This window comes from Peromyscus maniculatus, chromosome 17 (genome assembly GCF_049852395.1).
Source record: "Peromyscus maniculatus bairdii isolate BWxNUB_F1_BW_parent chromosome 17, HU_Pman_BW_mat_3.1, whole genome shotgun sequence".
NCBI classification, from domain to species: domain Eukaryota; kingdom Metazoa; phylum Chordata; class Mammalia; order Rodentia; family Cricetidae; genus Peromyscus; species Peromyscus maniculatus.
The window spans coordinates 39,134,130-39,145,400 of NC_134868.1; the positions used below are offsets into that span (position 1 = coordinate 39,134,130).

The 11,271-nt window shown below is 44.2% G+C and overlaps 1 long non-coding RNA gene across 2 annotated transcripts; it reads right to left on the bottom strand.

Moving 5' to 3' along the window:
* Positions 1–5,460: 5,460 nt before the first annotated feature.
* Positions 5,461–10,493, bottom strand: LOC143269116 (uncharacterized). 2 transcript variants are annotated; one of them, XR_013045476.1, is made up of 3 exons: positions 8,155–10,493; positions 7,378–7,465; positions 5,461–6,690 (listed from the first exon to the last, which is right to left on the bottom strand). It is a non-coding gene; the product is annotated as an uncharacterized LOC143269116 (long non-coding RNA). The 2 variants fall into 2 exon arrangements; XR_013045477.1 differs by having other exon boundaries at positions 8,650–10,492.
* Between the last annotated feature and the right edge of the window lie 778 nt (positions 10,494–11,271).

The following is an 11,271-nucleotide window of genomic DNA, read 5'->3' on the forward strand; positions in this document are numbered from 1 at the left end:
CACTATTAAAGCATGGGCAGATTAGAGAAACTGGAAGCCTTATGAAAAGGGCAACCAGGAATGCAAACTGTAGCCAAACTGGACTCCACCGATGGCCTCTAAGTTCGTGGAGAGTCACCGGTGTGAGTCTGCATTCTAAGGCTGGAGAAGCAGCAACAGAGCACACACTCTAGAGGAGCTAAGCTTGGGCCAATGAGGTGGCTCATTAGGTAAAGGTGCTTCCTGCCCAGACATGCATTTGACCTGGGTTCAAACCCTGGAACTCGCAGGAGAGTGGAAGGAGAGTGTAGACTGAAGTTTCTCAGTCCTGCCTGCCCGGTCCCACCCAGGCAGCAGCCTGTAGTCTTATCTATGTTTAGCCACGTGGCTTGGTACCTTTTATCAGTTCTGCTTTGACATCTTGCTTCCTCTGTGTCTGGCTGGTGACTCCTGACTCAGCCTTTCCTCTTCCCAGAATTCTCCTCGTCTGCTTGCTCCACCTATACTTCCTGCCTGGCTACTGGTCAATCAATGTTTTATTAAACCAGTGTACAAAGGCATTATCCCACAGCAGCAGCCAGTTTGTTTATAAAATAACCACTCAGAGGCTTAATATTAATTTCAAACTATTTGGTCTATGGCTCAGGCTTCTTGCTAGCTAGCTCTTTCATCTCAAATTAACTCATTTCTATTCATCTATGTTTTGCCATGTGGCTGTGGCATTATCGGTCTGTTGGCATGTCGCTCCTTGAGTGGTGGGTGCCATCTGCTCTGACTCCGCCCTCTTCTCCCTGAATCTCTCTTGTATTTCTCCTGCCTGCTTCTTATCCTGCCTTACAAAACAGGGCAAAACAGCTTCTTTATTAACCAATAGTAGCAACACATATTCACAGCGTACAGAAAGACCATCCCACAGGAAAGAGAATTGACTCTACAAAGTTTTTACTTCTTTGTTTTCTTTTTCTTTCTTTTCTTTCCATTTTATTTTATTTTAAGATTTATTTATTTATGTATACAGCATATGTGACTGAAGGCCAGAAGAGGGCACCAGATCTCATTACAGGTGGTTGTGAGCCACCATGTGGATGCTGGGAATTGAACTCAGGACCTCTGGAAGAGCAGTCAGTGCTCTTAACCTCTGAGCCATCTCTCCAGCCCCATCCATTTTATTTTTTATGTGCATTGGTGTTTTGCCTGCATGTAGGCTTTGTGAAGAGGATATTGGATCTGGAACTGGAGTTAAAGACAATTGTGATCTGCCATGTGGGTGCTGGGAATTGAACCTGGGTCTTCCGGAAGAGCCACTAGTATTCTTAATCACAGAGCCAACTCTCCAGCCCCAAGATGCTTTGATACATGCAGATATCATAGCCACAACATTTTACCTTCTATATCCCATGATTCCCCTGCCTCCGCTTTTGTTTTGAAAGTTGCTGGATGGCTTCCTCTCTACTTCAATTCCATGGAGGCCCAGCCTATCAGATGGTGCTGCCTGCACTCAGGGTGGGCCTTTCCTCCTTCAGTTCTCAGGAAATGACTTCACCGTCACACTCAGAAGTGTGCTTTACCAACCTTCTCAGCATCTGTCCATCTGTTGAGACGATGGACCATCAAACCATCTTTTCTCATAGAGGGATCACACGTGCCTGTTTCCAGCTCCTCCTTGTCTGACTTCAATCCACCTTGAGATGGACAGTGAAATGCTTCCTCTGAAGGGTAGTACTAATGACTAAATGATTTAAATCTTCAGTCTTGTCTCCTAACACTTGTGGATTCTCTGTAAACGTTTCAGTTTTGTAAATGTGCCACTTGACTGTGATTCCTCAGAAACATTTGCCATTTATTCCTTTCCCAGGGCTCAAATTCAAATCGCAGGTGGTATTTCAAAGGAAAAGTCACTTACTCAGGACATTGTTTGCTAGCTACCCAGCAGCCACACCTTGACCTGACCTGATTTTGTTTTTTACTTATCATACATTTGGGGATTTCTATTAAGGGTCTCAAAGGATTACATGTGTTATCTCTCTCTCTCTCTCTCTCTCTCTCTCTCTCTCTCTCTCTCTCTCTCTCTCTCACACACACACACACACACACACACACACACACATTTGCTGTCCATCAGAGCTATAAGCAGAATTTATTATTTTATAGATATCTTTTTTAAGATTTATTTATTTATTATGTACACTGACTGGGGTTTTGCCTGCATGCATGTCTCTGTGAGGATGCTATATCCCCTGGAACTGGAGTTACAGACAGTTGTGAGCTGCCATGTGGGTGCTGGGAATTGAACCCAAGTCCTTTGGAAGAGCAGCCACTGTTCTTAACCTCTGAGCCATCTCTCCAACCCTAGAGCTTATTCTTATATCAGGCTTAGGTGCCTGAAAATGCCCAATGATTTCTGATTTTCAGGGCCTTGCTCATATTATTTCCATCTCCTATTGCTACATAAATAACTGCCTCAAAGCCTGGTGGCTTAAAACAAGTTGTTTTTTTCATAAATGTTAGCATTCTGGCCTGCCCCCTGGACACCCACCCAGCATCCTGACATCATCTTTCATCAAGTCCCCTTTAATTGAGAACCCCTCCCCCCTCTTTCCTCCCCCCCCACTCTCCTTCTATGAGACTGTGCGCACCTCCGCGTAAAAACAGGCTTATCTTTTATTTATGTGTATGATGTGCTCCATGTGTGTGCAGGTGTTTGTAGGAGTCTGAGGGGGTCGGATTCCCTGGGACTGGAGTTATAGGCAGTTGTGGGACTGATGTGGGTGCTGGGAACTGAACACATGTTCTTTGCAAGTGCTCTACACTGCTGAGCTGTCTCTCCAGCTTCCAAGTTCCCTCTTGATGGCAAGAGTGATGTGTGTGTATGTGTTACATATGTGTGCATATATGTTATGGTGAATTATTTGGAACTTTGTTGGAAGACTAGCTACCATTATTCATTCTATGACCACAATGAATGCTCTTCCCATGTAAAAACCATACTTACCTAATCCCTAAGACATCAGTGTAGCTCATTCTATCATAAATCACTTTTCTTTTCTTTTTTTTTTTAAATATTTATTTATTTATTATGTATACAGTATTCTGTCAGCATGTTTGCCTACAGGCCAGAAGAGGGCACCACCTCTCACCACGGATGGCCGTGAGCCACCATGTGGTTGCTGGGAATTGAACTCAGGACCTCTGGAAGAGCAGCCAGTGCTCTTAACCACTGAGCCATCTCTCCAGCCCCAGTTTTCTTAATTTTTATTTCATGTGGACTCATTTCCTTGCATGTATGTCTGTGTGAAGCTGTCAGATCACATAAAACTGAAGTTACAGGCAGTTATCAGCTGCCATATGGGTGCTGGGAATTGAACCCAGATCCTCTGGAAGAGCAGCAATACTCTTAACTGCTAAGCCATCTCTTCAGTCCCCCATCCCCCTTTGCCCAATAAATCAGTTTTTAATCTATGCCAGAAATGATGAAACCACAGCCCCAAAGCCAAGTCCATCCTGTGGCTTATTTTTTATATAGCCCCTGGGATAAGAATGGCTTTTATATTTGTTAAAGGATTATAAAAACAAAGGAGACTATACAATAGGCATCATTACACATATGTTCTTCAAAGCCTAAAATCATATACTCTCTTATTACCCAGAAAATGTTCACCAATCCCTGGTCTAAAATACCATTATCTAAGTTGGGTCCAGAGAGACATGGCTCCTCGACTCAGCTCTGTGAACTATGCCCTAAGATCTCTGTTTGCAGATATGGGATCCTGGGTTGTCACCTATTATCAGACTGCTTGACTAGAAGGGACCAGGACCTAAAAAGACAAAATACCTGCTCTCTATACATTCAACACCAAGAAAATATATTAGGGTTAGAAAACACTTAATAGAAACTTATACCAAAGAGGAGGAGGAGGGAGGAGGGGGAGGGAGGAGGGAGGAGGAGGAGGGAGGAGGAGGAAGAGGAGTTGGGCATGTGGTTCATGCATACTAACGAGGTGTGTCCTGATGCACATTTGTAATCTCAGCACTTGGGAACCTGAAGTAGCAGGACTGTGAGTTTGAGACCAGCCCCAACTGTGTATAGTAAGACTCTGTCTCAAAAAAGGGGAAGTCAGGGGAGAAAAGGGGAGAGATGTGGAAGGAACTAACCCCAGGGAATTCTGTGATCCAGCTAGTTCTGTAATATCAGTTCTTTAACTCAGCCACTCCTGCTCTTTGGAATGATTCTCACTAGTTCTTAGCTCTGTCTCCCAAGTCGTCTTTCCCTTTGGAAACAGCCAATATTTGCAGATTCTTCCTAGCTGTAAAGGTGGGCTCTAAAGCTGCTTCTCATTATGAACAGTATTTATTTCAATGTGCACTTGTAGAGATCCTTAAAAAGCCTGGTGGTGGTGGTGGTGGTGGCGGCGGCGGCGGCGGCGGCGGCGGCGGCGGCGGCGGCGGCGCACACCTTGAATCCCAGCACTCAGGAAGCAGAGGCACATGGATCTCTGAGTTGGAGGCCAGTCTGGTCTACAGAGTGAGTTTCAGGACAGCTAGGGCTACACAGAGAAACCCTGTCTGGGAAAACAAAAAAAGAGACAAACTGCCATATCGTAGATATTATTTAAATCTCTCCTGTAAACAAAACCCATAGTCTTGTTTCTTTCCAAAACACACCATTTCTTGCCTTGGGCATATTTGACTGATAAGGGGCTCTGGGGCCTCCTTGTCTAGTTGACAAGGGATCTATCTGTATGACACAGTCATATGCCCTATGTTTTGGTCAATGATGGACCACATTGATGTCTGTGGTCTGATAAGATTTTATCACTATGGATGCTGTAGCTGCATGTTTATATGGTGACAAAATCACCTACAAATGCACTTGACAAGATGTATTGCCACTCAAAACTACCACCTTAAAACTTGTATCAGCCGGGCAGTCAGTGGTGGTGCATGTCTTTAATCCCAGCACTTGGGAGGCAGAGCCAGGTGGATCTCTGTGAGTTCGAGGCCAGCCTGGGCTACCAAGTGAGTTCCAGGAAAAGGCGCAAAGCTACACAGAGAAACCCTGTCTTGAAAAAAAAAAAAGCAAAAAAAAAAAACTTGTATCAATTCACCTATTTCTGCCTAACAGGTTACCCCAAAACTTGATTATGGATCTCAGCTTCTGTTAGTAAGGAGTATGGACATTGCTTGACTGAATATATTCACCTCAGGTCCCCAAGGTTGAAACTAAGTATCAGCCAGCCTATGGTGTAAATTTATTCATCCTTCCCACCATTATCCCACAAAATTCATTTCTATCCCATGTGTGAAATACGGTCATCCCATCCCATCCCAAGAGTACTTTAAGTCTTCCTTAATTCACCCCAGCACAGGTCTAAATACCATAGAAATCAGATATAGGTACAATCCATCCTGAAGCAAAATTCCAATCTACCTGCAGGCCTGTAAAACTGGGTAAATTATATGCTTTTAAAATAGAACGGCTGGACAGCAGAGTAAAGATGTTGTTCATTCCAAAAGAGAGAAACAGGATGGCTGAAAGGGGTGATGAAAGCCAAACAAGTTCAAATATCAATTGCTATTATGGCTTAATCGTCCTGCTGGGAATAGAGACGTGGCTCAGCCTGGGTGGACTTGCCTGCATCTCACCAATGGCTGAAATCTGTGGGTCAGTTGTTAGGGATCTCCCCCACAGCTGTCCTCTCCAGACCCTGCCCAAAGAAAGCCTACCAAGGGTCAGCCCCTCCCTAGGGCTGCTCAAGACCACGCTTTCAAGGTATTTAAGAACTGGTAGTCAGACCTGTCCTGCCATGTGATTTTTTTTCTCTCCTGCCTTTCCGAGAGTCACTCGGGAGTTGCTTTGCTCTGTTTATTAAACCTGGACTTATTAATTCAGCTTGATTGGCTTATTGCATCGGTGGAGGATACCCAATAACCAGGGATCCAATACTTAACCACCAGTAAGCGCTGAGATCTGCCAGTCTCTGCGCTTCCCAATCGGCCAGAGCTGTGGTTACAAGTGGGTGTGTTCACACCTAGCCCCGCCTCCTAGATGGGAATCAAACTCCAGCCCTCAAGTTTACCCACCATGCATTTTACCCAGGGAGCCATCTTGCCAGCTTCACCAAGAACTCTTTCCTCAACACTTTCATTAGAAATCTCTGAAACCAAATATCCAATTTCATTCTTGAAAAGTCCTCGCTTCTACAACACATTTCAGTGCACAGTTCAGTCTTAAAGACGGACTTTGCACATTTTCCAAACCGGCTTCTTCTCCCTCCGAGGCTTTATTTGAGTGATCTTTACTGCACGTTTGTCTCACCAGTCCGTCAATGTTTCTTCTGTGTTCTCTCAGATGACTGACAGGGCTTTAATAGTGCTCACTCTACTGTCTCAGTCACCATCAGGGTCACCTCTGATAGCTAACCCTTCCACAGAAATCTTGGACTTTTTGTTGTATGTACAATCAAAACTCTCCTATCCACCCATCAGTCCCGAGCTATTCCACACTTTTAGCTATTAATTATGGCATCGACCTGTTTCTTTTATTAGTTACTGTCTTAATGCGGGTTGTCATAAGAAAGTACCGCGTACTGGGTGGCTCAAACAGCAGTCATTTCTCATACACCTGGTGGCTGGCAATTTCAAAATCAAGGTGCAAGGGAATTTTGTTCCTGGTAGGGTCTTCTTCATAGCTGCAGATGGTCACATTTTCCTCTATGAGACAAAAAGAGATAGATAGATAGATAGATAGATAGATAGATAGATAGATAGATAGATAGATAGATAGATAGATAGGCAGACAGACAGGACAAAGAGAGAGAGACTTAGACAATTTTTTTCTCTTCTTGTAAGTATAAGGACACTAACTCCATTACGGAGCAGACACCTTCTTCCTACCTCATCTAAATCTGGTTCCCTCTGAAGGGCTTACTTGCAATACCATCATCTTGGAGGTCAGGGTTTGACAATATGGATTTCAGGGGAGGACACAGCCCCCCCCCCCCCCCCCCCCCGGACACACACACTGTCTATCACAAGTTTCACGTACAGACTCCACTTAGGGAGAACCAATTTTCCTCCTTCACTCACACAGTTGGGGCAGGACTCCTTCCGGGAGAGATGAAGGATGCTGAACCGAAAGGCGGTTCCTCCCTCCCCCTTGGCTCTTAGCCGGGGAGACCTCCGCAGTTCCTTGGGCGTTTATCTCCTGACAGCTGGCTTTCGTCAAAGGCAGCAAGTGAGAGAGCCAGAAAGGGCGTGGAAAACACCGCCATGTCGTGCCGTGCTGACACTAAAGGGGAGGGGATTCCACAGGGTGGAAGTACCTAAAGGTGACTATGGACTTGTACAGAGGCTGCCTACCAGAGTGTCTTCCAACAACATCCTTGTCCCCAAATTTACCTATGGCCATGGTTGGTGTCCTGGGAGCATCTGATTGGCTCTTTTCCCAGGCAACTTTTCATTCTGAGAGCCTTGTTGTCTGAAGAAGCTAAACGTGAGAACGTTTTGTTTTATTTTATTTATTTGTTTTGTTTCATGACAGGGTTTCTCTGTGAAGCCCTGGCTGTCCTGAAACTCACTCTGTAGACCAGGCTGGCCTCAGTCTCACTTAGATCTGACTGCCTCTGTCTCCTGAGTACTGGGACTAAAGGTGTGCACTACCTCTGTGCCCGGCCAATGTTTTATTTTAACTCCCACAATTTTTAGCTTCTGCTTCTTCTAAAATCAGATGCAATAATGGAGTAGTTCCCCCTTTTAGAATCTCTCTCTTCATATGAATAAAAAAGTATTTATTTGGTCTATGGCTTCCAAAAGTCCATGATCAGTTGGTGCCACTGATTTTGAACCTGGGGAAAATCAGGATCCTGGTGGAAATGCAGGGCAGTACGCGCTGCTCTTCTCACGACTATGAAGTGAAAGAGTCAGGAAGAGAAAGATAATGTCCCCCAATTCACTTTCAGAGTGTGTGTCCTTAATAAATTGACATCCCCACTAAACCCCACATCTTGGTCCTGTAACCCGGATTTGATATGGTAAGAAATGAGGAAAAGAACAGACACTGAAGAACTGATAGACACACAGATATAAACACAGAAAAGCAGGAGCCAAGTGGCTGCATGCTCTGACGGAGCCTTATCTACTCTCTGTGAAACCCAGCACCTCTGCATGCTTACTTACCCTGCATAGCACAGGGGTTGGGGTTAGCTAGTATTGGTAGGAGGTCTCTGGAGGAAAGTGGTTCTCAGGCTGTAAACTTTCCAGGAAAGAAAGATATAGTTGCTGGTTTTTTATACACTGACAATTGTCCCAAAATACTCCTACGTGGCCTGGAGGAAGAAGGCTTTGCCAATTTCAAGCTTGACCCATATGGATGGGAAAAAGCTTTGCCAATTTCCCATGGGCCTGAGGCCTTGGTCCCTGGGATGGCTGTGCCCATGTCAACAATACATATTCACTCAGGACTTCATTCTCTCAGAGTTTCCTTCTTGAGCTACAGACGCGTGTCCCACAATGCCCTTTGAGAATATGTCCCTAACGAAAGTTTCCACTAGACCCCACCTCCTAAAGACTGTCCCATCTCTCACTGTGATCACTGAGAACTAGGATTGAACACGTGGCTCTCATTCTCACATTCCACCCCTAGCCCTCAATGGCGCCCCTAGCCCATTTCACCGTTCAAAAGCAGTCTTCTCTAAGAGTTTCCAGAGTCTTAACTGTCCCAGAGTTGCTCTAAAGTCCAAGTCCAAAATGTCTTCCAAGACTCATCACACATTGGGCTATGCGGTTCCAGAGGGAGTGTCCATCGCTGTCGGGAAGACTTGGCAGTGGGCAGGGAATGCACGGTGGCAGGCTGGCTGGTCTCATTTCCTGTGTACACAGGAAGCAGAGAGAGCTCACTTTGTTTCTCTCAAGGGAGAGTACAAGGATCTCAAAGAAGCCATTCTTGAAAACTTTAAAACACTGCAGAAAGAAATTGAAGAAGGCACCAGAAGATAGAAAAATATCCTATGTTCATGGATATCATGACCCACAGAGTCAATGTAATCCCTAATATGATGACATTCTTCATAGAAGTAGGAAAATAACTGAAATTCATATGGAAGGGCTAGGCTGGAAGCCTCACCATACTCAATTTCAGATTATACTATAAAGCCATAGTAACAAAAACTGCATGGCACCAGAGCATACCAATGGAGGATAGAAATCAGCTTATGTAACTATAGCCTTCTGATTTTCAACAAAAGTGCCAAAACACCTCACTGGAGAAAAGGCTGCTTCTTTATCACATAGTGGCAAAACGCTATCTACATATAGAAAAAAATAAAGTCAGATCCCCACCTCTCACTATGTACAAACATTAATTCAAACCAGATCAAAGATCTTAATGTAAGGTATGAACTTTTGCAAGTGCTAAAGGAATAGATGGGGAAGACATTTTAAGATAAAAAACATAGGGCAGGGCCTTCTGAATGGGACTCTGATAGAACAGAAAAGCCTAGGAGAACTGACGAGGTTGGTATGAATTAGACGTTTTCTGAGAAGCAAATGAAACAACAGAATTGCTCTTACACGAAATCTATGGTTTTTTTGTTTGTTAAAGAAGACATAAAAATAGCAGAGGAATTCTTTGGGGACAGGAAAGAGATTACTGTTTTTTTGGTGGCAGCTGGGGGAAGACAGGTTAATGGGGCAGTGAGAGCAATCCAAGCCCATAAGATATGGGTATGAAAATGTTATAGCATGACCCCATTATTTTGTAAAATGAATGTATACTAAAAATGTAGAAAACACTCGGAAGGCAGAGGCAGGCAGATCTTCGTGAGTTTGAGGCCAGCTTGCTTTATACAGAGAGCTGCAGGCCTGCCGGATCTACATGGTGAAACCCTGTCTTGAAACAAAACAAAAATGTAGAAAATAAATAAAACCTTTCAGGTTGTGGGCACAGCTGAGCAGTAGAGTGCTCACCGTGGGAGTGTGCCTGCCAGCTGCATTTCTCGGTACTGACAAATAAATAAACAAAACCCCTCTACCCTTGCAACATTCTATCTAGAAATCGCAACAGCCAGATCCACAAGCTCATTAGGTACTGTTTCTCTTTCCTGTGACTGCGAGCTAATTTAACTAATTGTTTTTCCAGCGTCTGAGTCTGACGCAGCCTGTAGACTGATAATTCTGCCCTTGAATAGTGATTTTTGCTAACAGATTCCTCAAGATGGAAACTTCTTCCCGTTTCCACCCCTCATACCCCCCCCCCAAAGCCTTAAATTACCCTGGTTTTGTTTTACAGCAGGACCCCCATTTGTGGCTACACAATTATATTCCTTTGTTTAGTGCAGTTTAAAAGCCACCTAAATCTTAGTGGTATAAAACAACAGAATTCACTTAAAAGTATGTTTACTAACCATTTTGTAATACGGGCTGCATTTGCTGGAGATATCTTTTTTTTTTTTTCCATGTGGTATTCATCGGGACAGCTCACCTGAGGCTGGAGGACTCACTTCCAAGATAGGATGTTCAGCAAGGTTGGCCAACTGGTACCCACCCTCTCTGCTGAGAAACTGGCTGGAGTTGCAAGCTGGGAGCCGCCCCCCCCCCCTTTTCTTCCTTATCTGATCCAGCCTGTGGCTGTTTGTGTTGTGAAAATAGTGAGAGGATTTTAGAACTAGGAGATGGTAAAAAAAAAAAAAAAAAAAAATCAGGGGATGCCATAAAAGTGAATATATCTAACACTACCAGAGTGTTCATTTAACTGGTTAAGAGGGTTAACTTTGTGTCCTTTGCCACTATCAAAAAGTAAAAAAAAAACAACAAAAAAAAAAACATAAACACCCAAAGAGGAGAGTGGCAGGGAGTGAGGAAGAGTGAGTTGTCAAGGATGAAAAAAGCCAACAAAACTTTGGATCGCACCACACACACACACACACACACACACACACACACACACACGTAGATGTAGCTTTAATGCAGATCCATAACTCTGAGCAATGCCAATAGTCCCCAAATAGACCTTTAATGCCTGCAATTCCCAGAAACAAACGTTTAAGACATAATTATGGGTTTGGATTTCTTAAGGCAAGCCTCAAAAGGAAGACTGCCAGCCTAACAGTGATGAGTAACAAAAACTACAGGTGCACACAATATTTCCCTTTCAACCTGGTATTCAGCCTTGCAGGCCAGGCAGAAATATGGCGGAGCAGCCGGGCAGGTGAGAGGCCAAAGGTCTCCCGGTCAATAGCCCAATTTTTTCAGGACATAAACTCCCTTTGTTGTCTTATAATTCTTAGCATGCCCGGC